Here is a 25469-nt window from a genome sequence, read left to right as displayed (position 1 = left end):
ATTTGATTGTTCTTTTGTCTTGGTTTCCAGGAAATTACCCTATCCTGCTTCTTTTCAAAACCCTTCGGTCATTCCTTCCCTGTCTTCTTTGCTCCTACTCTCTTCCCCTAATTGTGTTTCTCTCCCATGGCTCAGTTTCAGCCTCTCCTTCCTCACTCTGTATCACCTTTCTCAGCTATCCCAGTTCTGTCTCTCACCTGAACTCTCATCCTATATATCCAGATGCCTCTTGGACAGTTCAACTAGGACATTTTAGGGTCACTTCATACTTGACATTTATAAATGTCTCCCTCTCACGTCCCCAGTGCCTTGCACAGTGCCTGCCATAGTAGATACCAACAAATATTTATTGAATAAATGAATTAAATGAATCTCATTCCCCTTCAAACCAGCTGCCTCCTCTAATTTTCATCTTTTATCTCTTGTATCACTGTTCTGTGCTCTCTGCTTTGCAAATATTTGTTGATTTTTTTCTTTTGAAATGTATCTTATATCTGTATTAGTTCTTTTCATTGTGTTTTCATGACTTTTACTCCAATTTAGGCCTTCATTACCTCATGCCAAGATTTCTTCCAGTTTCCCATCTGGCCTCTTTAGTTCTAATCTCCAAGCCATTTCCACCATAGCTGTCCTCGTAATTTTTGAAATGTTTATTTATTTGTTGTTTTAATAAACTTTTTATTTTTGGAATAATTTTAGGTTTACAGAAAAGTTGCAAAAATAGTACCTTCACCCAATTTCTCTTGATGTTAACATCTTACATAACCATGGCTCATTTGTCAAAATTAAGAAATTAACACTGGTACATGACTATTAACTAAAATCCAGACTTTGGTTTTCGCCAGATTTTCCACTACCATACTTTTTCTGTTCCAGGATGTCACATTGCCATTTAGCATGTCTATTTATTTTTAAATAGATAATACCAGCTTTGGTAAAAATTCAAAAAGGACAGAAAGATATATGTCTCCTTCCCACCTCCGAACCACAGACATCCAGTCCCTTCTGTAAAGACAACTTACTTTTCTGGTTTCTTGGATATTCTTCCAGAGAGATTCTGCACGCGTGCACGCACACACACACCCTCTCTCTATCTCAAACGTATGCAAATAGTTGCATTCTAAATATACTGCTCTGGACCTTACTTTTTTTTTTAACTCAATATAGCTTGATCATTCTTTAATCAGTACTACAAAGTTGCCTTATTTTTTTATTCCAGTATCCCATTAGATATCTGTACTGTAATTGAATTTACCAATTCCCTACTGATTGACATCTTTTACTTTTGCGTATGATGCTGCAGTGAATGTCATTTTACATGTGTATGTTTTTAGTTATTGCTGGGAGAAAGGGTATATATGTTTATGATTTGACTGCCAATTTGCTGTTCAGAGAGGTTCTACCAATTTATCCTCCATTATTTCTCCCATAACCTCATCAACATTGTGTATTGAGATTTTTTGAACTTTGCCAGTTTGATAGGTTAAAATGATGTCATTGTACTTTAAATTTGCATTTCTTTTATAATGAGTGAGGTGGAGTATCTTTTCATATAGTTACAAGCCATTAATATTTCTTCTTCTGTGAACTGTCCATACACTTTGCCCATTTTTCAATTAGGTTATTGAATTACTTCTCTTATTATTTTATTTTCTTCACAATCTTTCAATTTTTTCTATTTTCTAATATATTAAGTTAAAATCCTAGTTCCCTTTTCAAGACTTTACATCATATGTTTCCACCTCGGTTTTATAGTACTTCCAACAACCACAACTGCTCTGATCAGTCTGGTTTTTATACTCTCCTAGGGGCACACAGTGCTCGTTCCTTCCACCATGTCTTCTTTCATAGTGTTCCCCCTTTTCATCCTCTACTGATATCTCCTCTTTTGAGACAGAGATCATTGTCACGTCCTACAATTGGGAAAACTGCCTTTTAATTTCAAGTAGACTTCTAGAAAGAATAATTAACTGATTGTTTGTAAACTCTTAAAAAAGAAAATGATAATCCCTAAGAGACAGCACCTAATTACAAAAAAACTGCTCATATAAACTAACCACATCTCCGTTTCCAGTAGAGTTCAAGTGGATTGGTATGCTTAGACATATCTTTATTTATCAAAGCATTTTATTCTCCTGATATATTTGAGAAGTTAAAAAAAAGTGTAAGCCATATGAGAGCAGGTGGTTTTGTTGCTGACCAAACTTGTGTACCCAGACAGTATTGATTCATGGATCAATGTCAAATTGAAGATCTCCAATAACAGAACTCTGTTCTGTGTTTCAGAACTCTGTTCTTGATCTTGACTGTTCAATGTTTATTTACTGATAACCTGGTGAATATGTAGGAATAAGTAGATGCAGTTAGTCTTAAAAGAATACTTTCTATGACAGAGTACAGAGACATGATTCAAAATTATCTTAATAGTTTGGAAGGATGGGCTAAAGCCAATAAGGTGAATTTTTTTTTTCTTGGTAAGGAAGATTATCCCTGAACTAACATCCATTGCCAATCCTCCTCTTTTTGCTGAGGAAGATTGGCCCTGGGCTAACATCTGTGCCTATCTTCCTCTAGTTGATATGTGAGACGCCTGCCACAGCATGGCTTGATAAGCGGTACACAGGTCTGCACCCAAGATCCAAACCTGCGAACCCTGGGCCGCCAAAGCAGAGTGCGCACACTTAACCACTAGACCACCAGGCCAGCCCCTATAAGGTGAAATTTCAAAGGATTGAATGTAAAGCTCTGGATTTCATCTCCAAAATTAGTTGAAAACAAGAATGAAAGTAGAGTTAGACACCTGGTTTGATATAGTTCACGTGACAAAAATTTAGGAGTCCACTAACTTACGAGTATAATGCATTAAAAATCTAAAACAATCTTGAGTTGCATTTATAAAAGTATAGCATCCAGATTAAGGAACTTGATAGTTCCACAATTATTTTTTTCTTCATCAAACCTCATTTGGAGTATTCTATTCAGTTCTAGGTATTATATTTTCAAAAGGACATTTTGAAATTAAAGTACCAATATTATTTTTCTATTGCTACCATAACAAATTATCACCAACTTTGTGGCTTAAAACAACACAAATTTATTATCTTACAGTTCTGTAGGTCAAAAATTCACCATGGGTCTTACTAGACTAAAACAAAGATGTTTTCAGGGCTGCATCCCTATCTGGAGGCTCTAGAGGAGAATGTGTTTTCTTGCCTTTTCTAGCTTCTAGTGGCCTCCTTCCTCCATCTTCAAAGCCAGCAAGAGCAAATCAAATCCTCACATCACCTCTCTCTCACCACAGCTGAGAAAGGGTGACTGCTTTCAAAGGATTCATGTGATTAGATTGGACATGTCTGAGTAATCTCCCCGTCTCAAAGTCCTTACCCTTAATTCATCTACAAAGTCCCTTTTGCCATGTAAGGTAACATATTCACAGATTCTGGTGATTAGGCTGTGGACATCTTTGGGAGGTGGGGGGCATTATCTGCTTACCACAGTGCTTATTGCAGAGGATCACCAGGATAGTGAAGGGGATAAATTGGATACAGAGAATCAGACTGAGAAGAATTGAAGATGATCCCCAAATTTATTGCCTGAGAGAGAATGAGATAATGTTTATAAAGTGATTAGTGTAGTAAGTACATAATAAGTGGTTTCTACTTCAAAGGCTAATGTCACAAATTACAGAAATATAGTGGCTCAGAAGGAAAGAAGCTTAGAGATGTGGAAGGGGATGAAGCAGCATAACATTTTATCTTGCAAAGAGTAGAATTTAGGATCCAAGTTCCCACTTTACCTTAGATCAGCAGGTGGTTTCAATGTTAGAAAGTACTAAGTTTAAGGGGTTGGCCCAGTGGTGTAGTGGTTAAGTTCTCGAGTTCCGCTTCTATGGCCCAGGGTTCACTGGTTGGGATCCTGGGTGCGGACCTACTCACTGCTCATCAAGCCATGCTGAGGCAGCGTCCCACATAACAGAGCTACAACTCTACAACTATGATATACAACTATCTACTGGGGCTTTGGGGAGAAAAAAAGAAAAAGAGGAACATTGGCAACAGATGTTAGCGCAGGGCCAATCTTCCTCAAAAAAAAAAAAAAAGGAAGAAAGTACTAAATTTAGCAAGAACTCTGCATTGTTTCCCAAACTAGTGAAAGAGTCGGGAAGAATGGAGGTGATGGAGGAAGAGAAGCAACTTTCTGGCCTCTTTTGGCCATGATTGCACAAAATATGGATTCTGAGGAGGTGGGAAAACTTTTATCGAAGGAAGAAAGCAAGATTTTTGAAGCTCAGAAAACTATCATATTTGTTTGTTTGTTTTTCCTGGGAACATATGGGAAAGAAATTCCCCTCTTTGGGAAACCAAAGCCCAGCCATCAGAGATTATGAGATTTTTCAGGCTTTCCCTATAATCTTTCTTACATTTGTCTCTTTAAACATGTTGAGGGCCGGCCCCGTGGCTTAGTGGTTGAGTGGGCGCGCTCCACTGCTGGCGACACGGGTTCGGATCCCGGGCTCGCACCGACGCACTGCTTCTCCGGCCATGCTGAGGCCACGTCCCACATACAGCAACTAGAAGGACGTGCAACTATGACGTACAACTATCTACTGGGGCTTTGGGGGAAAAAATAAATAAATAAAATCTTTAAACATGTTGAACTGCCTTTGAGAAGTTGCTGATAAGCGATTATCAAGCAGGAGTTAAATTAACAAACCCTCCCACCTCGCTCTGTTGAGTGGTAGCTTCCAAGGCCACAGTGAATGTGTATCACAGTGTGAACCTGATCCAGAAACAGCCAGGAAGGGAGCAAAGTTTAGTCTGTGAGGAAATAGGCGGCTGCTGGTATTTTCATGCTGTCTGTCCAGACTTCAGCTTGCTGCGGTGTAAGTAGTTTTTTAAAAAAAATATTGTCTTTGAATATAAAAAGGATTATAGGAATAATTTCCATCTAAGGTTAAATTAAGGTCCTGCCTGGTCCTAAATCTTGTGTACTAGACCTACTTAAAAGAAAGTTTCAGCATTTCACAAGTAGTTTTATTTTAAAAAATGAAGTTTTTCAGCAAGTGTTCTGCTAAAAGAGATCCTGCTTGCATAAGATGATTTTTAATGTCTTGTCTTAGGTTGAATGAAGATGTTTACAGTCAGAAAATAAAAGTGAGTGAATGTATATCTGGTGCCCAGAGATTGATTATTTCTAAGTAGTGCTTAGATTGCTCCTCGATGTTCTTTCCAGTTGCTTTTCCTTTAGTTTAGGCTCATGTTATAAGTTCATCTTAGCAAATATTTAGAAGTCTCTCAGGTAATTAAACTGGAGGTTTTGATGTTCAAAGAAATTAAATGAATGAGAATAAAGTAGAACTTAATACTGTGTAATAAGATATTGGGATCCTAGATTTAAGAGCAGCAGAATGTGTTTTTACAGAGGAGGAACTTTGGGAAATGGGTGGAAATGGTAAACGGCCTTAGAAATTCCATGCGACTTCAGAGAAATCCGTTTTTAAGATTTTGACATGTATACTAATTTTCTAGACTAAATTCCCAGTACTATAGTGTGTAAAATAAATTTCATTTATGAAATCAGAATTGTTGTGTTTCAGCTGTTGTAGTTCTCTGCTGAGATTAGGCTTCCAGGAACTACACATTGTTACACAAACATTGCCTTTATTAAGTGCAGCTATGAGAATGTTATGGTCGCATTTTGTGTTGGAGAGGTTGATATTTTTTATTTCCCTTTGTCACAATGTATGTTTAAAAAAACCTCCTGGTATACGACAATTTTATGATTTTGAATATAGAAACAAAATTTGATGTGGTTAATATATTATATAAAAGCAATAAAGGCTGGATGTTGGCCAGTAGCCTTTGAAATCACTCAGGGAGTTCTGAGGAGATAGATTGTTTATGTAGAAGAACACTGGGTTTCCCCTTTCCTCTATCTTCATCTCAGACCTCAGGGATATTCAATTCTATTTCTCTAACCTGCTTCTTATTCCTGCTGGACTGAGTGGGAGCCCAGACGATGGTATTGGGCCCCAACTGACCGTTGGTGGGATGGAAACCCAAGACACACTGTCCTAAGCAGGCTCTAAGACTGTAATGAAGTGAAACCTTTACTCATCCTTTAGGCTGCTGAATCTCAATGATTCTAGTTTCCTGAGCTGATTAACACCCCCAACTCAATAGCCTCTGCTGAGCCAGGTTACTTATTTAGTTGTTGGTTCCTGGGGTGGGAGTAAGGAGGTAGGGGCTGGGCGGGGGATGGTCCTGGGAAAGAAGCCAGCGTGGCAGGTGACACTATTACCAGGGAAGCAGCTATTTCCTAACCAGATTTGAAATATTTCAGTCTTTTAACAACCTAGAAGGCCATACAGGTGTGTACTGGCTGAATCTTAACCAAGACCCTTTCGGGTTTTTTTTTTAAAACCTCCAATAGCTGCCTCTAACATCTAAACTGTTGGTTATATCCTACAAAGCCCACACGATCTGCCTTCTGACCATCTGTTTAACATCATTGCCCAGCATTTTTCTCCTCACCTAGTTTGCTCCAGCTACATAAGCGTTCTTGCTGTTTCTGGGCACATCAAGCTTGTTTCTGCCCCAAGGCCTTTGCTGCATGGAAACCTCTTCCCCTACGTTGTTTCTTCCTTCCCTTCATTCATATTTCTACTCAAATGCCTCCTCCTCAGAGAAGCCTTCCCACCTATCTAAAATAGCACCACTACCCCTTCCCACTAGAATGTAAGTTCTATGAGGGCAAAACTTTATCTTGTTCAGTGTCATACTGCCAGAGTCCAAAATAGTGCCTACTTGACATATAGTAGACACTTGGTAAATATTCATTTCATGAATAAATTAATGTCAATTGGTGCCATTAAAATTTATTTTTAAGCATAGTAATTTTTTATTGAATTTTTTGATATATTTACATGGTTCCAAGACCAAAACGTATAAAAAGGTATACATTGAAAAGTGTTCCCACTCCAGCCAGTGCCCTATCCATTCAGGTCCTATTCAGGGCCCCCAAACCACTTTTATTATTTTTCCGTGTATCCTTCCAGAGTTGCTTGATGTATGTGTGAGGAAATATAAAGCTATAAAGAGATTCTTACTTCCCTCCTTTTTATACATACTATTATACATAGTGTTCTTAATTTTCTCACTTATATGTTGAATCTCTTTCCATATCAGTACATAGAGAGTGTCCTCATTTTTAAATAGCTGCATAGTATTCCATTGTATGGATGTCCTATAACTTATTTAACCAGTCACCTAGTGATGGGAATTTTGGTTGTTTCCAGTATCTTCCTATTATAAACTATGCTGAAGTTCATAACCTTGTGCATATATCATTTCATACATGCATACAGTATATCTGTATAATTAAATTCACCAGAGTAGAATTACTAGATCAAAAGGTGCCATAGATATTGCATAATTGCCTTTCATAGAGATTGTAACCAATTTGTATTTCTTCAACAATGTATAAAAGTACTATTTCCCATATCTTTGCAACTGAGAGTGTTATCAGACTTTTGGATTGTTGCCAATCTGATGGGTTAAAAAATGGTTTCAGCATAATTGGTTTTTTTTTAAGAATTTTTAATAAAATTTGAGTTAAAGTTTTTAAAAATAATTTTTAGATTTTAAATTGTGATGAAAAACACACAACATAAAAACTTACCATCTTAACCATTTTTAAGTGTATAGTTCAGTAGTGTTAAGTATATTCACATTGTTGTGAAACAGTTCTCCAGATCTTTCTAGCTTTGCAAAACTGAAAGTCTATACCTGTTAAATAACAGCTCTTCATTCCCTCTCCTACCAGCCCCTGGCAACTGCCACTCTTTTTTTATGAATTTAGATACCTCATTTATATATCTACTTTAAATACCTCATATAAGTGGAATCATACAGTTTTTGTCTTTTTGTGAGGCTTATCTCCCTTAGCATAAAGTCCTCAAGTTTCACCCATGTTGTAGCAAATGATAGGATTTCCTTCCTTTTTAAGGCTGAATAATATTCCATGGTGTGTATGTACCACATTTTGTTTATCCATTCATCCATTGATGAACATTTGGATTACTTCTACCGCTTGGCTATTGTGAATAGTGCTGCTGTGAACATGAGTGTGTGCAGGAGGTCCTGCTTTCAGTTCTATGAATATATACCCAGAAGTGGGATAGCTGGATAATATGGTAATTCTATTTCTCATTTTTTGAGGAACTGCTATACTGTTTTCCATAGTGGCTGCACCATTTTAGCATAGTTTTTTTTTTTTTTTTTTTTAGCATAGTTTTAATTTGTGTTTCTCTCATGAGTGGGGTTGAGCATCTTTTCATATTTAAAAGAAACCTGCCCCTTTTTCTGTGAACTGTTTATATTCTTCCCCCTTAATGGATTTCTTTTGTATTATTAATTTAATAACATTTTTTGCTTTTTTGCCTCTGAGTTTTCCAAATTTATAATCTAATAGTCATTGGTATGGGTTTGGAGTAAGAGTGCCTGGATTTGAATTCTAGATCTGCTAAAAGATGTGCAATCTTGATTGAGCAAGTTACTGAATATTTCTGAGTCTCAGTTTTCTTATCTGTAAAATAGGAATAACATTGACTTGTTATAAAGATTAAATGAGATGATGTACATTAAGTGCTTAGTATAGGGCCAGTATGATAAGGCAAGAAAAAGAAAGAAAAGGCCAAAGTTCAGGAAAGAAGCAAAACTGTCATTATTCACACATGGCATGTTTGTGTACATAGAAAACCTTGTAGAATCTATAAAAAACTATTTGAACTAATTAATGAATTTAGCAATGTCGTAGGTTACAGTCACTATACAAGATTGTATTAGAAAAAATTAGAACAGCTAAAACAATTAGAAAATAAATGAAAGCATCCCCCTTAAAAATATCAAATATATAGGAATAAATCTTTAAAAAGAGCACAAGACCCCTATACTGAAAACTATAAAATATTGCTAAGAAAAATTAAAGACGACCAAAATAAAAAGCTCAAAATACATGCCATGATCATTGATTATAAAACTCAAAAATTTTAAGATGCCAATTCTCCCTAAATTAATCTATAGATCCAATGCAATCCCTGTCAAAATTACAGCAGGAATTTTTGAAGAAATTGTCAAGCTGATTCTAAAATTTATCTGGAAATGAAATAGATATAGAATAACTAAAACAATCTTGAAAAGGTCCAACAATCATCTTGAAAAGGATTTATAATATGTGATTTCAAGACTTAACTATAAAGCTACAATAATCGAGTATTACCCTAAGGATAGACGAATATATCATTGGAACAGAATAGTGCATCCAGAAATAGACCCATACATACAAGGTCAATTGATTTTTGATCAAGGTGGCAAGTCAATTCAACGGGAAAAAGATAGTCTTTTAAAACATGTTGCTGGATCAAATGGATTTTCTTTTTTTATTTATTTATTTATTTATTTATTTATTTATTTTTCCCCCAAAGCCCCAGTAGATAGTTGTATGTCATAGCTGCACATCCTTCCAGCCGCTGCACGTGGGACGCGGCCCCAGCACGGCCGGAGAAGCAGTGCGCCGGTGCGCGCCCGGGATCCGAACCCGGGCCGCTAGCAGCAGAGCGCGCGCACCCAACCGCTAAGCCACCGGGCCAGCCCCAAATGGATTTTCTTATGGGAAGGAAAAAAAGAATCTTCACATCTTTCTCACTCCATACGCAAAAATTAAATAGACATGGATCACAGATCTAAACAGAAAACTCAGAACCAGAAAGCTAGGAAAAACAAAGGAAAATATCTTTGCAGTCTTGGGGTATGCAAAGATTTCTTGAGTGGACACCAAAAGCACTAACCAAAAAGTAAATTTAATAAAATTAAATGAGCTCATGTACTTACTGCAAGACTTCTCAGGACCTTAAATATGTTAATATTTCTAGTAAGAGGGTCATGCAGCATTTCTCAAAGTGTTTGACACAGAATCATTTTTCATGTGGAGTATTCAATTAAAATGCAGGAGTGATATGCCATAGGATATACTTGGAGGGGCCGGCCCGGCGGCACAAGCGGTTAAGTGCGCGTGCTGTGCTGCAGCGGCCCAGGGTTTGCAGGTTCTGATACCTGTGGCATACTGACGCACCGCTTGTCAAGCCATGCTGTGACAGCGTCTCATATAAAGTAGAGGAAGATGGGCACGGATGTTAGCTCAGGGCCAATCTTCCTCAGCAAAAAAAAAAAAGAGGTTTGGCATTGGATGTTAGCTCAGGGCTGATCTTCCTCACCAAAAAAAAAAAAGAATATACTTGGAGAAGTGTTGCTTTGGTTCTCTCCTCAAAACATACTATTTTTGAGAGATGTAATAAGTTAATGATCATTTTCTCCCTCTTTGGTATGAATTAATGTAATTGCATCCATGTCAACAACCAGAATAAAGAAAACCCTTCTGCCAAAAGAACTGTGATCACTCCCCACTCCAAATTGACTAGTCAGCCAGCTAACTGTTACTGTTCTTATTATTACCGGTAGGATTCTAGACCAGTGTCATGTTAGATTGGAATTCACCATAGTAAGAGGAATAAAGAGTGATTGAAGGTGCAAAGCATTTTGCATTTTCCCTGCTGCTGGTTCCACTTACTTGTTTGGCCTGCTCTGCCCTGCTGCCTCACTGCCTGTCCAACTCCATGTTCCTAACCCTTTGCTTCTCTCAGATTGCTCAACTCCTATAGCTCTCCCAGTTCCTAATTTCTTGAAGGCCTTTTTTCTGTGGCATTCCTAGTTTCTGACTCATAGTTCACCAGATTCCTCCACCTGCTGTTGCTGCTCATGAACTGATTTTTATAGAGTGTGGGTTGTCACATAAGAAGTAGGAGAACCAGGGCCAGCCCTGAGGCTCAAGCAGTTAAGTGTGCGTGCTCTACTGCGGCGGCCCGAGGTTCACTGGTTTGGATCCTGGGTGCTCACCGCCACACCGCTTGGCAAGCCATGCTGTGGCAGCATCCCATATAAAGTAGAGCAAGATGGGCACAGATGTTAGCCCAGGGCCAGTCTTCCTCAGCAAAAAAGAGGAGGATTGGCATTGGATGTTAGCTCAGGGCTGGTCCTCCTCACAAAAAAAAAAAAAAAAAAAAAAAAGAAGTAGGAGAACCAGAAGAGAAAGTAGAAGGAAACCAAAGCCAAACTTCACCTGAACCAGAATTTGGCCCAAGGCTCTCCTTGTTCAGGGAAAGAGATCTCAGGAAGAAGTCAAAATGGTATGTAATGCCAGGAGAAATATGTAAAGAAAAGAAAGTTTAAGGAAGCGTCCCTATAATATCTTTGGATTGTATTTTAAAAATTGAACTACTGTAATAGATATTAGTTTGTCCTGAATGTGGAAAGCTAATAACCAGATATGGAAATGTCATCTGTGTCATCTAAATAGAGCTTACTAGAAAGACTGTACATGCCTAGAAGAAGCTTTAATTTTAGATCTGCCATGAATTTGCTTTTTGATACTAAGTAAATATATTCTTTTAAAGAGAAAAAATCACCCTCTTCCTCATTGCAAAAAAATATATAAATAAATATGTATGTGTGTCTATGTATGTATATATGTACACATACATGTACATACATACCAGGCTCTGTCACAGATACTTTCTCATGTGCTGTCTCATTTAATCATCTCTGTCCATGTCTCAGCTTCCTCATCTGGAAAATAAGATAATAATATCCACTCTGCCTTCCTCACAGGACAACAAATGTAATGATAACCAGATGAGAAAATATACTACTTTGGGCATCACTCTACAATTTAAGGAATGAATCTTGAATGCCATGTTGTGAGATATATGGCAGTGTTTCCATAGCAGAATGGTGTGATGGATCTTGGTAAAATTTATTTCAACATACATTTGCAATACAAACTCAGCAGAAACAATTTACACAGGATGTTTCACAGACATCAAAGACAATTATAGAACACCTGCAAAGTATAGAACAACCTTTTTTCTACTTCTCAATAAATTCAACACAAAGTAAACACACCCTTCACAGAATTTTATGACACACTTCATCAAAGAAAAACAGGCAAGAGAAATAGGCAAATAAGTAAAGGCAGGATAACAACATAGATGACAATAAAAAGAATTTTACATTAGAAATTAAAAACCAATTTTTAGGCTATATTAAGATAGGGTAAACAGAAGGATGAGAAGTACCACAGAAGGACCTGGGGTTGTGAGGGTCAAATGGATTGATGCTTGTATAACTCTACTGCTTATTAACCTGGACCTGGGAGCTGAAAGAAACTTGATCTCTTTTCTAGCAGCCTGGTCTTTTATTATAATCAGAGTGGAAGGTTTAAGAGCTACTGAACCACACCTCTAGACTGTCTTTCCATTGTCCTTACAGATTTCAGAATTTAAAAAGATGATGGGGGTGGGGGACACAATGGCTGCCAAATGTCTAGGCAACTCTACAGGCTTTCCTCACTGAAGTTCCATAAAATAACTAAGGGATCATAAACTAACAAAAAAACTCATCAAAGAAAAGACCATAAAAAGTTACAAATTAAAAAAGTGAAAAAGGCTGCTTATATAATCTATTATCTGGAAAATGATTAGATAATAAGGTCCATAGGAACAGAAATGAAAAACAAAGTGGCTTACATGGCTGCTTTGAGAAACTGAAAGAGAAAATAATTTTGCCAGAACTTTTTCCAGTTGAAAGGTTCAAGAATAAAGAGTTCAAACAATACACTTAAATCATACGAGACACACATTAGAAGCAATAAATAGCAAGTTGGAAATCACCAACATATAGGTGGATGTTAATAGTGCTGGTTCACTAAATAAAGAAAAAGCAGAAAACATGGAAACCTTACAATCCAGTATAGATTCAATAGCATGAATCAATGAATTCTTCAATTTTGATATTTATTTTTTCTAGAATTTCCTTTTGATTCTTTTTTTATACTTTCCATCTCTGTGGTCAAATTCCTCATTTGTTCAGGCTTCTCTTTTCTACTAGATCCTTTAACAGAAGGAGTTATTGTGGTGGTGGTTACAAGAATCCATACATAAGTTAAAACTCGTAGAAGTGTATACCATAAAAAGTCAATTTTACTGTGTGTTAATTTACACACAAAAAAATTATGGCCTTGTTTAAAGCAAAAATAGTAACAATGTACAATAGAGTTAAGAGTGTATAAAGAAGTAAAATATATAACAACAAGAGTGCAAAAGGTGGGAATGAAGTAGTATAGTATAATATGAAGTAGACTGTAATAAGTTAAAGTTATATAATGTAATCTCTAAAACAGTGGTTCTCAAAATGTGGTCTGCAGTCCAGCAGCCTCAGCATCACCTGGCATCTTGTTAAAGATGAAATTCTCCTGCTCTACTGCAGACCGAACTGAATTGAAAACTGGCGGAATGGCTCAATCTTGCTGTGATTCCAATGCATGCTAAAATTTAAGAACCATCACTTTAGAGCAAGGCTTGGGAAACTTTTTCTGTAAAGGGCTAGATAATAAATATTTTAGGCTTTGTGGGCCATATGGTCTCTGTAGCATCTACTTAACCCTGCCATCATATCATGAAAGCAGTCATAGACAATACATAGAACACAGCGGGGCTGTCTTCTAATAAAATGTTATTTATAAAACAGGCAACCAGCTGGATTTGGCCTATGTGTGTAGTTTGCTGACTTCTGCTTTAGAGCCACCATTAATACACGTACATGCACACACACACATATACAGATACAGCTAAAATTCCAAATGGAAATAAAATGAGATATTGAAAAATACAGACAATCCTCACTTTGTGCAGTAATGTGGGATCATAAAAATGATCATGTAGGGGTCGGCCCTGTGGCTTAGCAGTTAAGTGCGCGCACCTCTGCTGCTGGCAGCCTGGGTTTGGATCCCGGGCGTACACTGACACACCGCTTGTCAGGCCATGCTGTGGCTGTGTCCCATATAAAGTGAAGGAAGATGGGCACAGATGTTAGCCCAGGGCCAGTCTTCCTCAGCAAAAAGAAGAGGATTGGCATGCATGTTAGCTCAGGGCTGATCTTCCTCAAAAAAAAAAAAAAATGATCATGCAAGCTGAAATCATGCAAAGCACTTTTAATATCAATGGGAAAGATTATGCTAGTTCTGTGGCCTTTAACATTTTTTTGTCAAAACATTTTTGACCAGGGCAGGGGGCAGGAGGGCATTTTATTGACTGAAAAGTGGTATTAGGGAACTTGCTGGAGTTCTAGAAATGTTCTAAATCTTGTTTTGGGTGGTGGTTACATGGATGTATAGACTTATTGACCTTCATTAAACTGAACACTTGAGATCTGTGCATTTCATGTATGTAAATTATATGTCAATCAAAGATGTTTTAAAGTACAAAATGAGGGTCTGGAATAAAATCTGCAGTTCACATTAAGTGACATCCTTATTGCAGATATCATAAGATAAATTATGGAGAATAAATGTAGATTCTTCAGGAAGAAAGATGGAGAAGTCACTTCAGGCAGAGGAAACATTTGCAACACTTGGGAAGAGTATGAAAATGAAGGAAGTTTGGGAAACACTGCTCTATGCGATGGGGAGCTATTGAAAGATTTTCATCAAGGGAGTGAAATAATCAGACTGTATTTTAGAAGGATCACTCCTGTATGAATTGAAGGGGAAAGAGATTAGAAGGAGGGGGATAAGTTTGGAGGCTATTGTTACAGTCCAGATGAGAGATGAAAAAACCTAAGGCAAAGACTGTGGGAATTGAGAGTAGGGAGTAAACTTGAATGATATTTAGATGGGACCAATTGGATTTAGTGCCAGACTGGATTTATTAAAATATTAGCAGATATTTATGAGCCAGGCATTGGGCTTTGGGCTGCCATGCCTTATCTCAGTTAAACTTTACAATAATCACACAGGTCAGTATTGTTATAACTATCACCACTGCCACTGTCATCTCCATTTTACAGATAATGCTAGGTAGCTCGCCCAAGGTTACACAGCTTGACAGTGGCAGACCCATAGTTTATAAATTTACAATTTCTCAGTAATAACTATTGGGAATTCTTAAGATAATTTATGTCCAAAATTGCTAAAATAATAGGAGGGAAAACAATAATGGAAGACTAATTTCATGACCAAATGTAGAAGTCAAACAAATTATCAAGTCAAAAGAAATACTTGAGGGCCGGCCCTGTGGCTTGGTGGTTAAGTGCGCGCGCTGCCATGCTGGTGGCCCGGGTTCGGATCCCGGGTGCGCATCGAGGCACCGCTTCTCCGTCCATCCTGAGGCCGAGTCCCACATACAGCAACTAGAGGGATGTGCAGCTATGACATACAACTATCTACTGGGGCTTTGGGGGGAAAAAATAAAATAAATAAAATCTTTAAAAAAAAAAAAAAAAAAAAAGAAATACTTGAGGGGCCGGCCCCGTGGCGTAGCGGTTAAGTGCGTGTACTCCGCTGCTGGTGGTCCGGGTTCAGATCCCTGGCGCACCCTGAGGCACCACTTGTCAGGCCACGCTGTGGTGGCGTCCCATATAAAGTGGAGGAGGAGAGGCGCAGATGTTAGCCCAGGGCCAGTGTTCCTCAGCAAAAAAAAAAGAGGAGGATTGGCCTGGATGTTAGCTTAGGGCTGATTTTCCTCACAAGAAAAAAAAAGAAATACTTGATTTAAATCAGATCCTTGGAAGACACAATCTATGCCACATTTTCAAAGGAACAATTAAATAAAATTTCATGTAAGTATTTTCCGTTCTCTCTATATTAATTTTTCCCAAAAAGTCTTTAGCACCAAATATTAAGTTTATTAGCATACATAAGAAAAACATATAAAATTGAAGTCATATTGCAATATCATTTAAAAGAATCAATATTTTTTCATATAAAATATAGAAAATACTTGTAATAAAGAATATAATGTTCAGAAATATTATAGACCAGAGATTAAATTTAATACCAGATGAAAAGCCTCTAAAGCACTGCTAAAGGAAAACTATATTGCATTAAGTTCCTCAAAAAGAAAATATGTATCGATGACACTGATACATTTTACTGTTTTAACGATATAATTCAAAAAACATTACCCAATAAAATTTTCAAATCATTTTTAACAGTGGTCCTCAAATTAGTTAAAAATACACATTTATCAAGCAAATTATTATTCAGTATCCATAATGAACGTATACTCACTGATGAAAACTAGAGTTTTACCTAACAGTGGAAGGTGGTTCAATATCAGAAAAAGTAAGGTTGGTACAGCCATTATGGAAAACCGTATGAGGGTTCCTCTAAAAATTAAAAATAGAACTCTGGTACAATCCAGCAATCCCACTACAGGGTATATATCCAAAGGAAATGAAATCAAGATCTTGAGGAGATATCTGTACTTCCATGTTAATTGCAGCTTTGTGCATAATGGCCATGATATGGAAACAACCTGCATGTCCATTGATGGATGAATGGATAAAGAAAATGTGGTGTATTATTAAAATCACACATGTACATGTCTTTACATTAAGTTTTTTGAAGCAGGGGAAAATGCTTATATTTTAATGTTAAGTTTAAAAAGCAGGATAAAAAACTGCACAAAAACCATGATCCTAGCTAATTAATAAACATACAATTGAAAACAGACTGACAGGTAATGTACAAAAACATTAACAGTGGTTATTATGGGGGACTATTTTTAATATTTTCTTTTAATTTTTAAAAACGTAAAAAAGACATCATTTTAAAAAAGTCAGCACCAACCTCTTTGGAAAACTATGACAATATGTATTAAAGCTGAACATATACCTCATCTGACCCAGAAGCTACTAACGTTTACTGAACACTTCCTCTATGTCAGGCCTTGTCCTAAGCACTTCATGTAACTGTTGAATTGAAGTGGTGAGGGTGGACATCCTTACCTGGTTCCCAATCTTAGGGGAAAAGAATTTCATGTTTCATCAAAAGTATGGTATTCCTATAAGTTTTTTTTTTTTTTTTTTTAAAGATTTTATTTATTTTATTTTTTCCCCCCAAAGCCCCAGTAGATAGTTGTGTGTCGTAGCTGCACATCCTTCTAGTTGTGTGTGCATCTAGAAGCATCCTTCTAGATGCTGTATGTGGGACTCGGCCTCAGGATGAACGGAGAAGTGGTGCCTCGATGCGCACCCGGGATCCGAACCCGGGCCGCCAGCATCGCAGCGCGCGCACTTAACCACCAAGCCACAGGGCCGGCCCTCCTATAAGTTTTTTATAGATTCATTTTATCAGTTTGAGGAGGTCCTCTTCTATTCCTAGTTTTATGAGAATTTTTATCGTGAAGGGGTGTTGAATTTTGTCAAATGCTTTTGCTGCATCTACTGAGATGATCATATGGTTTTTCTTCTTTGTTCTTTTAATGTTATATATTACATGGTTTGATTTTTCTAAATTAAACCAACTTTGCATTTTTGTGATAAATGCCACTTGGGTCATGTTGTGTTGTATGTTTTGAAAGTTCTCTGGATTCGATTTACTAGTGCTTGGTGAAGCCTTTTTGCATCTGTGTGGGATGCAATGAGGAATGTCAGTATCTATGACAGATATTGGTCTGTAACATTCTTTTTTTATAATGTGTTGTCATGTTTTGGTACCAGGGTTATGCTGATGTTCTAAAATGAATTAGAAAGTGTTTCCTTCTGTTTTCTGAGTTTGTGTAGATCACTATTATTTAGTAGTAGTCGTAGTAGTAGTCGTAGTGGTAGTCGTAGTAGTAGTCGTAGTAGTAGTAGTAGTAGTAGTAGTAGTAGTAGTAGGTGGTAGTAAATGTTTCATCTTATCCCCTGGTGAAGCCATGCAGGCCTAGAGTTTTCTTTTTTTTAATTGAGGTATAATTGACATATAACATTATATTAGTTTCAGGTGTACAACATAATGATTTGATATTTGTATATATTGCAAAATGATCATCACAATAAGTCTAGTTAACATCTGTCACCACATATAGTTACAAAAAGTTCTTTTTTTCTTTTGATGAGGACTTTTAAGATCTACTCTCTTAGCAACTTTCAAATATGCAATACAGTATCATTAACTATAGTCACCATGCTGTACATGACATACCCATGACTTAATTATTTTATAACAGGAAGTTTGTACCTTTTGACCCCCTTCACCCATTTCTCCTCCCCAACCCCACCCCCTGCCTCTGGCAACCACCATTCTGTTCCTCTGTATCTATGAGCTTCATTTTATTGTTGTTGTTTAATTCCACATATAAGTGAGATCATGTTGTATTTGTCTTTCTCTGTCCCACTTGTTTCACCTAGGATAATGCCCTCAAGGTCCATCCATGTTATCACAAATGGCAGGATTTCATTCTTTTTTATGGCTGAATAGTATTCTTGTGTCTGTGTGTGTCTGTGTGTGTGTGTGTGTGTGTGTGTGTGTGTGTGTGTACATATATACCACATCTTCTCTCTCCATTCATCCATTGATGGACACTTAGGTTGTTTTCATATCTTGAAAATTGGAAATAATGCTGCAGTGAACATGCGGGTGCAAATATCTTTTCAAATTAGTGTTTTCATTTTCTTCAGATAAATACCCAGAAGTAGAATTGCTGGATCATACAGTAGTTCTATTTTTAATTTTTTTGAGGAATCTCCATACTGTTTTCCATAGTGCCTATACCAATTTACATTCCCACCAACAGTGCACAGGGGTTCCCTTTTCTCCATATCCTCGCCAACACTTGTCATTTATTGTCTTTTTAATATGATAGATGATATCTCATTGTGGTTTAGATTTGTATTTCCCTGATGATTAGTGATGTTTCATGTACTTGTTGGCCTTCTATATGTCATCTTTGGAAAAATGTCTATTTAGATCCTTTGCCCATTTTTTAACTGGATTGTTTATTTTTTTGCTATTGATTTTTGTGAGTTCTTTGTATATTTTATATATAAAGATAAATGATTTATAAATATTTTCTCTCATTTAGTAGGTTTCCTTTTCATTTAGTTGATGATTTCCTTTGCTGTGCCTAGAGTTTTCTTAGATTTTCCTTATGAATTTGATTCATTATTAATTCTTTAATAGATATGGGGATACTTAGATTTTTCTAATTCTTTTTAAGTCAGTTTATCTAATTTGTGTTTTTCAAGGTTTGTCCATATTATCTAAATTGTTACATATATTGGTGTAACATTCATAATATCTCTGTATTATTTTTAGTGTCTTCATCATCTGATGTGATATCCTTTCTTTCTTTCCTAATATTGGCAATTTTTCATTTTTGTTTTTTTAACTAATAGACTTTATTTTATTTTATTTTATTTAGCAGTTTTAGGCTTATACAAAAATGAGCAGAAAGTTCGGAGTTACCATATTCCTCCTCACCCCACCCCAGTTTTCACTATTATTATTATCTTGCAGTAGTGTGGTACATTTGTTACAATTGATGAGATAATATTGATACATTATTTTCAACTAAAGTTGAATAGTGTTCCCCCCAAATTTCATATTCACCTGGAACCTCAGAATATGACCTTATTTGGAAATAGGCTATTTGTAGATGTAATTATTTAAGTTAATATGAGGTCCTACTGGATAGAGTATGCCCTAAATCCAATGACCCGTGTCCTTATAAGAAGAGGAGAGAACACACAGATACACAAAGAGAGAAAGGCCATGTGAAGACAGAGGTAGAGACTGGAGTGAAGCAGCTACAAACCAAGGAATGCCAAGGATTGCTAGGAACCACCGGAAGTTAGGAAGAGGCGAGGAAGGATTCTTCCCTGGAGTCTTCATAGGGAGCATGGCCCTGCTGACACCTTGATTTCTGACTTCTAGTCTCAAGAACTGTGAGGGAATGAGTTTCTGTTGCTTTAAGCTACCCAGTGTGTGTAATTTGTTACAGCAGCCCTAGGAAATTAATGTAATATTTAACCCATATTCTGCTTACTATGTGTTAAGCCCATTGCAGTGGTTTTAAAATATGTCTACAGATTATTTTATTTTATTGTATTTATTTTGTGTGTGTGAGGAAGATCAGCCCTATGCTAACATCTGCCAATCCTCCTCTTTTTTTGCTGAGGAAGACTGGCCCTGGGCTAACATCCGTGCCCATCTTCCTCCACTTTATATGGGATGCTGCCACAGCATGGCTTGCCAAGTGGTGCGTCAGAGTGCGACCGGGATCCGAACCAGTGAACCCGGGCCGCCGCAGCGGAGCATGCGCACCCAACCGCTTGCGCCACCGGGCTGGCCTCTCTTTTGTTTTTCACTTCAAGAGGGAGAGACTAATTCCTCTCCCCTTGAGGTGGGCTTGACCTGATGACTTGCTTCTAATGAATAGAATAAAGGGAAAATGAAGATGTACAGACTTGGAGACCAGGTCAGGGTTGGCAAACTATAGTTTGTGGGCTGGCTCCCTATTTTTATAAATAAAATTGTATTGGAACATACCATGCCCATTTGTTTATATATCGTATGTGGCTGTTTTTGCACTAAAACAACTTAGGTGAGTAGTTGCAGTAGAGACTATATGGTAACTACTTATGCAAGCCTAAAATATTTACTATCTAGCCCTTTAAGAAAAAATTTGCCAATCTCTGAACTAGGTCATAAAAACCACCGTAGCTTTTTGCTTGCTCTTAATAACTTGCTTTGGGGAAAGCCAGCTGCCTTGTCATGAGGGCACTCAGACGGCCCTGTCGAAAGGCCCAAGTGGCGAGGAACTGGGGCCTCCTGAAAGCAGCTATGTGAGTGAACAATCTTGGAAGTGGTTCCCCAAGCCCCAGTCAAGCTTTCAGATGACTGTATCCCTGGTCAACATCTTGACTGCAGTTTCATGAGAGACTCTGAGCCAGAACCACCCACCTAAGCTGCTCCCAGATACCTGACCTTTAGAAACCATGTGAGATAATAAATATTTGTTGTCTTAAGTTGCTAAGTTTTGGGGCAATTTGTTATGCTGCAATACCTAGCATAACAAATGAGCAATTCACTCCTCCTCCCCTTCTGCAGTTTTCAATGCAGTCTGTAAGCTGCTCTGTGTGTCTTATCTATGCCACAGGCTTTTTCTATTTTAGTAACATACTGGGAAATGAGAACTTTATATAGAGAAATTCCCAGGTGACATAGACAAGACTTTCGGGAAACAAAGGATATTGGAAGGCAAGGGCTATATCTTCTATATTTTTCATAACTCTCCTTACTAACTAATATAGCACTATGTATGATCATTGCTACTGATTTTGACAATATCACTAACAAAGTATTAGGTTTGTAAACCATGCTTATTTGAGTCATCAGGTGGGATGTTTGCTTTACTCACTATTATTTATATAAGAAGGAGTATTAGTGTATGCCACTATAATCTTTATTAGGTGTGCCTCGAGAGTTTTAGTTGCTTTCCATAAATGTAAACCAAGTTGTCTCTAGTTGGGATGGTGTCGAGTTCTATGGGTGTATTAGTTTTCTACTGCTGCATCACAGTATTATCACAAACATAGTGGCTTAAAACAACACACATTTATTACTTCAGTTTCTGAGGGTCAGGACTCAGAACATGGCCTGGCTGGGCTCTCTTCTTAGGGTCTTACAAAGCTTCAATCAAGGTATTGACTAGGGCTAGATTCTCATCTGGAAGCCTGAGAGGGGAACTCGTTGTTGACAGCCTTCAGTTCCTTGTGGTTGTAGGCCGGAGAACTTCAGTTTTGGGGGATTTTTTTTTTTTGGTTATTTCCTGTTGGCCAGAGGCTGCTCTGAGTTTATGGAGGCCACCCATATTTCCTTGCCTTATGGGTTTCCCCAACATGGCCACTTGCTTCCTCATAGCTAGCAAGGGAGAAACTCCAGGAGGACGGGTACTGTGGTTTAAATAGCATCATCACATAGTTGTATAATTGTGTGCATTCTATTGATTAGAAGCAAGTCTCACTCATGCTCAAAGGGAGGGATCACACAAAGTTGTGAACGTGAGGAAGTAGGGATCATGAGAGCCACTTTAAAGAGTATGTCAGCCACAATGGACTTGGAGATCGTGCAAATCCTCCTTGCAAGGTAGAATTAATATCTTAGCAAAGATGGTTTCTGTACCTAAAAAGGGAGTGTGGTACATTGTTTATTTTTTTTCCTCCTCTATGCTGCAAATGGATGACACCCAGGAGGGTGGTGAATAGAATAATAGAGGGTAAATGAATACAAATGGGATAATAAAAAAAAGGGAAGGTAAAAGATATACCTAATACCAAAACATACCTTCAGTCTAGAAAATACTGTAGCTGGAAACAGCTTGGCATGCAGCTAGCTAGTCTGACTCTAAGCAAAGACTTCCTGCATATGAGGAGCCTAAGGTGCCGTTGCCAGTAGCATAAAGGGAGCCCATTTCTAAAAGGTCACAGATATCGTGTAAAAAGTCCTATTATTTGTTCCTTTTCAATCATACCTGCATAGATTATGTTCAAATTTTAGTAAGACCTTAGAATAAGAAAGGCAGCAGTAGATGTGACAGATCCCAAATCTACTTTGATATGTGACATGCATGCATTCATTCATTTAGTGAATTGCTGTTGCATGCTTACCATATGCAAGGCCCTTTGCTGGGTACTATTCAGTTTTACATATGTTTATGGTGTGCGTCAATGGGAAAGAGTGCCACCATCTACTGGCTATACCTGCCATGGGTGTGGGAGGGGGAATAGAGGCACATGCACCTAGTTTCTGCCAGCTCTGGTATATAGTGGTCTTTCAAGAAGTTTGGTGGTAAAGGACAGGAAAGTGAGTAGGTAAGTCAGAAAGAATATTTGAAAAGGGGAGACATGGACATGCTTATAGGCAAAGAAGAAGTTCAGCCAATAAGAAGAGCCTGAAGGGGATATATTTACCTCTGCCAAAAGAATCTGTTACATGTAGGTGCTCAGTTATATTAGTTGTCTTAGCCCTTTCCTTACACAGTCTCTCCTCACTTTTTGTGTGTGTGTGTGTGAGGAAGATCAGTCCTGAGCTAACATCCATGCTAATCCTCCTCTTTATGCTGAGGAAGACCGGCTCTGAGCTAACATCTATTGCCAATCCTCCTCCTTTCCCCCCCCACCCCAAAGCCCCAGTAGATAGTTGTATGTCACAGTTGCACATCCTTCTGGTTGCTGTATGTGGGACGCGGCCTCAGCATGGCAGGAGAAGCGGTACGTCGGTGCACGCCTGGGATCCGAACCCGGGCCGCCAGTAGCAGAGCACGCACTTAACTGCTAAGCCACAGGGCCGGCCCCCCTTACTTTTTTTCTTACATATATTACACTGCTCTACAGTGTGTCATACATGGTAGTAGACACCATAGTAACCAAACTGAATATATCCCTGACCCCTTTCCCTTTATGTCCCATCCAGCTTGGAAACATCATTAGTCATTTCAACAATCACTTCCTCCCAGTCTTACTTCCTCCACCCATTGTCAACCTTTGGCCCTTGCTCCTTTGACTGTGCCCAACCCAGAGTACCTCCCTAATCATGTTTTCTGCTGCCATGTTGATTGCTCTGCCTCCTCAGTTGGGTCCTTGATGCTGATTGATGGCCTTTAATTCCTATCTATTAGTATTTCCCACAGTAGCGATTGAAACCTCTTCTGTTCCATATGATCCCAACTCTATCAGGTGATCTGTGCCTCCTATAATGGGCTTTCTCAGCTTCCTTTCTACTCATCTCATAATTTTATGGCCATTCTCACTTTTCTATTTTCTTGCAGAACAAAATAGGTAAATACACACACACACACACACACACACACAGACACACCCCTATCTTCTGGTCAAGGCTTTGAGTCCCAAACCCTCTCACCTCCTCAAAGCTTATCTCAGCCATGAACATCTCTTGCTCTAGTGAAAAGACACATTATCTACTATAGCATGGTATATTACAGAATCATTTCCAGGTCATCTGTGCCTTGAAATTTGACATTTCCTTTAAAATTAGAGGAGGAAACACTGTAACCAGTTTTTTAAAGTTACAATAATTTAAATAGTTTAAATAACAATGAGCATTTATTAAATTAGCAACTTTTAAAACTTTATTTTTTCCAAAAGTAATACATTTGTACTTCATAAATAATTTAGAAATTTAGATTGAGAGAAGAAAATAAAATCATCGCTATCTCTACATCCAGAGATAAACATGGTTAATATTGCATATGTTCTTCTAGTTATATATATGTGTTAGATCACACGGTACCTATTATCATGTTACCTTCCTTTTTGCACACTTTGTCATGAATATTTTATCTGTTCTGTATTTTAGTATATAATTTGTTCAGGTTTTAAATATTCTGTTGTATAGTTTTACCATAATTTATTTAATAAATCTTCCCTGGTATTGTATTGTTCCCACTTAGTTTTGTTTTAAATAATTACGTGATGAAATCTTTATAGCTAGACCCTTTTTGCAAATTCTTGATTATTCGTTTAGGATAAATTTCTTGAAGTTGAATTTTGGATCGAAAGGTATTTACGTTTTAAGACTACTGACATTCTTGCCATATAATTATACTTCAAAAAAGTTGTAACAATTATTTAACCATCAGCGATGTATACAAGTGTCTGTTTTCCCTCCCGTTTCCAAAGCACTGTATACCATCTATAAAAGCAATCTTAGGCACTTTGCAAGGAGAAACTTGTCTCTCATTTGGTTTTGATTTGCATTTCTTTGATACTGAAGTTGCACATTTTTCTTATTGGCCATTGCATCTCTTTTTTTGTGAATTGCCTGTTCATGAACCTTTTCCTTCTCCCCCTACTTTATTTGTATGTTTATCTACCTTGATAATTTTTGAACTCATAGTTGTTCAAATTAATGAAAGTGTATTTGGTACTTCATTTTTCCGGTAGCTCTGAATTGGGTTTTTCTCAACACGAAGGATAGACTGTTTTTTGCCTATGACATAGACTAGAGAAAAAAATATCTATGATATATATATATATACGAAAGAGAAGGATGATAGAGTTGGAATCATAAGGAACAGAAGAAGTTTTGATAGCTACTGTGGGAAATACTGATAGACATGAATTAAAGGCCACCAGTCAGCAGTGAGGACCCAACTGAGGAGGCAGAGCAATCAACATGGCAGCAGAAAACATGATTAGGGAGGTACTCTGGGTTGGGCACAGTCAAAGGAGCAAGGGCCAAAGGTTGACAATGGGTGGAGGAAGTAAGACTGGGAGGAAGTGATTGTTGAAATGACTAATGATGTTTCCAAGCTGGATGGGACATAAAGGGAAAGGGGTCAGGAGTATATTCAGTGTGGTTACTATGGTGTCTACTACCATGTATGATACACTGTAGAGCAGTGTAATATATGTAAGAATAAAAATGAGGGGAGAGGGCTGGCCCCGTGGCTTAGCGGTTAAGTGCGCGCGCTCCGCTACTGGCGGCCCGGGTTTAGATCCTGGGCGCGCACCGACGCACTGCTTCTCCGGCCATGCTGAGGCCAGGTCCCACTACAGCAACTAGAAGGATGT

The 25469-nt window shown here is 37.8% G+C and overlaps 1 protein-coding gene across 3 annotated transcripts in view; it reads left to right on the top strand.

Moving 5' to 3' along the window:
• The window catches only part of MAP3K13 (mitogen-activated protein kinase kinase kinase 13), a 162228-nt gene that overhangs the window by 30938 nt on the left and 105821 nt on the right, over positions 1–25469 (top strand). Inside the window, exon 1 of one of the 3 annotated variants that reach the window (XM_014783111.2) lies at positions 4448–4882. The exons of the other annotated variants lie outside the window; for them this stretch is intronic. The gene's annotated coding sequence lies outside the window, so the exon portion shown is untranslated. Of the gene's footprint in view, positions 1–4447; positions 4883–25469 lie in introns of those variants that run through there. 3 annotated transcript variants of the gene reach the window in all.

This window comes from Ceratotherium simum, chromosome 15 (genome assembly GCF_057802395.1).
Source record: "Ceratotherium simum simum isolate JZ-2026a chromosome 15, ASM5780239v1, whole genome shotgun sequence".
In the NCBI taxonomy this organism is placed as follows: domain Eukaryota; kingdom Metazoa; phylum Chordata; class Mammalia; order Perissodactyla; family Rhinocerotidae; genus Ceratotherium; species Ceratotherium simum.
The sequence above is the reverse complement of the archived record's forward strand: the minus strand, read 5'-3'. Positions and strand labels throughout refer to the sequence as shown.